We start from the raw sequence: 5,710 nt of genomic DNA on the forward strand, positions 1-5,710 counted from the left end.
ATAAACCCAGTCATTCTACCTCTACATACTCAGTGACTGAGTGCAATGATTGGAGTTATAGGGCAGTCAGTTAGATCCCTTTGCTTTTCTTCAAAAACAAAACAAAACTAAACATTTCCACTGGTTCATTTGAGTAAAACGGAAGAGTCCTTGCTGTGTGTGTAGAACCAGTTAGTTCCCCATAGTGTGTTTTGAGCACAAGCATCTAAAATACATCACTTTAGATCCACCCTCTCAGCGAGCAACTTCCATCAATTGTTCATCAGGAGACTTATCTGTTTTTCCTCAGACTGAAGGGAAGGTCTCATTATTGTTGGCCTAGTTGTGAAAACGTGCTGCAGCAGAACTAAATGTTTGTTGCCAAAAATCAACTCTTTCAAATGCATTTATCTTTAATTTTATAAATTAGAAAAAGTTGAAAGCACTCAATTTTTGAACTGACTTCAATTCTTGTTTCATTGCAGGCCTTAAATACTTGGTAAAGTTAGTTAGATAGTTTAAATTTTTGTTTTATTTATTTATTGATTTAAACCTGCCTCTGCATTTTATGGTTGAATACTTTTCAGAAACATGTCTGAAGTCAGTTTAAGTAATGCAAAAAAAATTGCAAGGCTGTCTTTGAAGAGGAAAGATAAGCAAAGGGAAATGGAGGAATTTGTTTGTTTCACCCTCTGCGGTGCATTTAAGGAATTTGGAGGAATAAAGGGCATGAGAATAACTCAAAACTTGACATTTGTTCTCTCCAAATCCTCAGATGTCACTTCACTGAGAATAATTCATCAATATCTTATTTACCCTCAAAAGTTTTCTTTGGGAACCTTTTTTTTTTTTAATAAAACCCCCACATCGAGCATTCACAAATTCCACCTAAAATTCCTTACAGCTAAATGTAGCCAAATAGTTATATTTTCTAATGATGCTAACTTTCTTAATTTCTGTAATGAAGTTTCATGCCGTGAAAATGTGGCTGTCGTCAAATAAATCAGAAATTTCGTCTGGATAAAAGGTCAAATGTGCTTCAGACAAAACTAATCAAACTTATCTGTGACAGTGCAAAAGTCTACAAGTCATGCAAGCTCTATGTGGGGAATTATAGTGACATTACATTTCTATTTTGAACTACCGGTAGGTAGGTTTAAATTAAAAGAGTTAACTCCAGTGGTTTACCAGATATTTTAATAGGCAATTCTGAAATGCGGGTACGCATGCAATGTAAACAAAGCACTCGGCAGAAAACCACTTGTAAGCTTGACTCAGGTGAGTGACCTACATTATGGCTGCATTCTGTCAAATATGGTGCAATCAGACTCTCCGAGAAGATGCTGAGATAGAAATATAAGAATGAATCTGCTGCTAAACCCAAAATAAAGAAAAAGATTGAGTAAGACAACCGTCAAGAATAAATATCAGGGATCAAGCAGGAGGGTAGAGCACCATAAACAAAAAGCTCAAAGCAGCTTTAGCAAAACTTCTTCTCGACTGCTTAATGTTTAACCTGTTTCCATCACTTCCGTTGTTTCCGGTAAACAAACGAACGGTAGTTGGCATCAGGTCACAAATTTTGTGTCTCTTCGGACATATTAACTATCAATATTGTCTTTTTCATAGACATACTTTTTACCCAGAGTTTGGAGGAGAGACCAGTTACAAAGATAAGTGGTTTATTTTACAGGTGAGTGAGGAGAGTCAGGAGCTGGATCTGGCTCAGCATCCCTATTGACTTGTTCTTACTTTGGTTGTTCTTTCTCTTAGAGCTTGTAGAACTGAGGGTGTCAAGGAGGATTCCAGGTTTGCAGTTGAGATGGTGATTTCCAGGTATGTTATGTACAGGTAGGAGAGTGAAAGAACAGCCAGGTGTCTATAAGATTCAGTGATAACCAAATGGCAAGAATGGAGACTCCAGGGTGGAACTCAGAGGAAGTACTGGGTACGGGTTCAGAGGAGAGGAGCCACAAAGATGCTACAAGGAGATAAGAAAAGCAAAAGACACACAGAGTTACTCAAAGCAGTTCTCTATAGGTTTTACTCAGATGCTGTCAGCTGAATCATCATTTGGTAATTAACGGCCCAGCATTGAATCCTGGTCCAACTCAACCTTATACAGGTGGTGATAATCAACCAGCTCCACCCACTCTCAGGATCTGCAGGGGGTGGTTAGTAAAAACCACTGGAATCCTAACAGATATGAGAAAACAGTGTGCAGATTTTGTTTGTTACTTCATCCATCCATCCATCCATCCATCCATCCATCCATCCATCCATCCATTATCTTTACCCGCTTTTTCATTTTCATGTCGCAAGGGTCACTGGTGCCCATGTCCAGCAGTCATTGTATGAAAGGCGGGGGACACCCTGGACAGGTCTCCAGTCCATCACAGGGACATATACAAATGACACAAACAACCATTCACTCTCATTTCCATCTAGGGACAATTTAGAGTTACCAATCAGCCTAACATGCATGTTTTTGGTATGTGGAGGAAACCGGACTACCTGGAGAAAATCCACGCATGCACGGAGAGAACATGCAAACTCCACCCAGAAAGGTTCCGGACCAGGATTTGAATCAGCGACCTTCTCGCTGAGAGGCAGCAGCTCTACTAACTGCGCTATCGTGACACCCTGTTTCTTACTTCATGATTTTATTTTATTTTTTTGGACTGGTGTTTATACATTTGAAACGAGTACCTTGAAGAAATGTTTTGTTTTTTCTTTTGACTGCTTTTTCTTTGACTGACTACTTTTGAAGCCACTAACAACTCAAGACAATCAAAATGTGTCTGAAATAAAAACAGATGAAGTTTTATTTCTTTATTCATTAATCTCATTTTGAGGGGCTTGGAAATTTTCAGTATGTGTTCATTGCCATATCACGCCGTCAGAAAAATATCTGGTGTTGTTTCGTCATTTGACTTCACCAGAGAGGGTTTACACTTTTTTTGTGCAGAAAGTAGCAGAAATCATCTGTGAATCTCGAGCGTGCCCTTTTCTTCAGAGAAATGAGCAGAGAAATGCTAACTGCCCAAAATGAGCTGTGAGTCAGTAAACAACAAAATGCAACCCATGATGACTTGGATCTTTATCTGAATACTTGACTTGTGACAGTCTGGTCTCAAATTCCCAGAGAAGAAATAGACTCGTAGCTAAGATGCAACAAATTGTTTCCCATGTTGTCATGCCTCGTTTCACGATTTTTGCTCATGCTGAGCCTCACCACCAACGCTCCATCCACTCCCTGAAATGGAAGCTGCAGATTCCAGATGTGGGTCGAGGTGAAGACAGGATGTTCTTATTTCACATGTTTGCACCCATGACCCACAGCAGCGTGGCTAATTGTTGCAGAGATAAAAGAAAACAGTCTGCAGCACATCCACACACTGCAGGGTCCTGCTGGACAAAAGAGGATTATTTACACTGATATAAAAAGCTGTGCATCCTGTTGCTGAAGTTAAAAATAAACCCGAGCCATGTTTATTCTAAACACTCGGGCACATAGATCCAATCTGAACATACGAGGAATGGCTGTTTTTTTTTTTTTTAACTCTTTTTCCTCCTATCGAGATAAGTTTACTCACCTTTAACCTGAGCTCCACAGTACTCTGATTGTATTAAACACAGAGGTTGGTGAGATAAACGACTAAAGTTTATTGATCTGTTTCAGGATTTAACTCAAATTTCCGTTTACAGATGACACATCAAATTATTTGAACAAAGTCCAGGCATTAATGGCAGCTTTTGCAATTTTTGTTCACTTAATTAACAACTTTCAAATTCTGTATGCAGTTAAAGTACATGTACATGATAAATTAAATGGTATATAATGTATATAGTATATAATATTGTATGTAATGTATTTTTTTCCACAGTCAAATAAAACAAACATTTAGAATTAAAGCAAAACCTTGTATGAGTTTACTGATATAGAAAATGTATCTACCAGTGGAAGTTCACGTGTTCTTTTTTAAAATAAAACAAAAAAATATATATATAGTGAATGAATCAGCCGTACAAAATTATTGATTCAAACAACCATTTATGAATTATCACTGCAACACAATTTAGTAAAAACCTAATTATCTGTAAATACTAAATACTTAAAAAACATGCATTAATTCCTTGGACGCCATGAAAATCTGAGAGGATTATCTCTGATTGTGACTGTTGCTGCCTTTGTTTGTAAAATCACATTCACGTTCAAATCTTTCTGCACAGTTTTAAGTTCTTATGTGCACAGTTTGATTCATATTTTGCACAAATCTACTGTTTTTGTAGCTGTCAATCAGTTTGATCCATCTATTTAAAATGATCAGGCGGTGGTGTAATTTTATAGCAATGTGTGTTATTTCACCAAAACAACATATTTTCCACATAAATCAGTGAACAAATATAAAAAGTACTAAGTAATGTCCCTTTTTGTTGACGTGTTTGAACGTTTTGCACAAAGGTTTGATAAAACCTTGACAATGTAGCCTGAAAAAAATTGTTCAACAAAAATAACTTAACTATTTCTTTTTTTTTCTTTCTTAAATCTAACCAGAAGTTCTTTTCTTCAGATTGATTTAAACCCAATTTAGGTGGATTTAAACCCATCTTAGATGGATTTAAACACAGTTCGGATGATCTAAATCCAGTTCAGATTTATTTAAACCATGTATGTGAAGAAGTTTTTTGGATGAAAGATGAAACGTTTCTACAATTTTTTTCTTTTTTGATTATTTTGTTTTGTTTTTTGAATGTCCATAGGACCAGACTTAACTTTTTTAGACATGTTTAGATTCATTTTAAAGTTTAGGTTGATTAAAACCAGTTTTGATTGATTTAAGTCCAGTTTAGATGGACTTAAACCAGTTTAGATTAATTTAAACCAGTTTAGATTGATTTAAACTTAATTTGAATTGATTTAAATCAACATTAAATTGATTTAAACACAGTTCAGATTAATTTAAACTCAATCAAATTGATTTAAACCAAATTTACAGTGATTTAAACTAGTTTAAATGAGTTTTAACCCAGTTTAGATTGATTTAAACCCAGTTTAGATTGATTTAAGCTTAATTTATATTTATTTAAATCATGTTTGGATTGAATTAAATCCAGTACAGATTATTTTAAACTCAATCCTATTGATTTAAACCAAGTTTAGATTGATTTAAACCAGTTTAAATTAGTTTAAAGCCAATTTAGCTTGATTTAAACCCAGTTTAGATTGATTTAAACTTAATTTAGATTCATTTAAATCAAGATTAGATTGATTTAAACCCAGTTCAGGTTAACTTAAACTCAAGCCTATTGATTTAAACAAAGTTTAGATTGATTTAAACTAGTTAAATCAGTTTAAACCCAGTTTAGCTACAAGTAGACTTAAACCCAGTTTAAACTGATTCAAACCAGTTTAGATTATCCATCCATCCATTTTCTTTACCCGCTTATTCCATTTTGGGTCACGGGGCTCGCCGGTGCCCATGTCCAGCAATCACTGTGCGAGGAGCAGGGTACACCCTGGACGGGTCGCAAGTCCATCACAGGGACACATAGAGACAAACGAGACAAACAAACATTCACTCTCTCACTCACACCTAGGGACAATTTAGAGTTACCAATCAGCCTAACATGCATGTTTTTGGTCTGTGGGAGGAAACTGGAGTACCCTGAGAAAACCCACGCATGCACGGAGAGAACATGCAAACTCCACCCTGAAAGGCCCCTGGAC

This window comes from Nematolebias whitei, chromosome 4 (assembly GCF_014905685.2).
Source record: "Nematolebias whitei isolate Nwh7 chromosome 4, NemWhi1, whole genome shotgun sequence".
In the NCBI taxonomy this organism is placed as follows: Eukaryota; Metazoa; Chordata; class Actinopteri; order Cyprinodontiformes; family Rivulidae; genus Nematolebias; species Nematolebias whitei.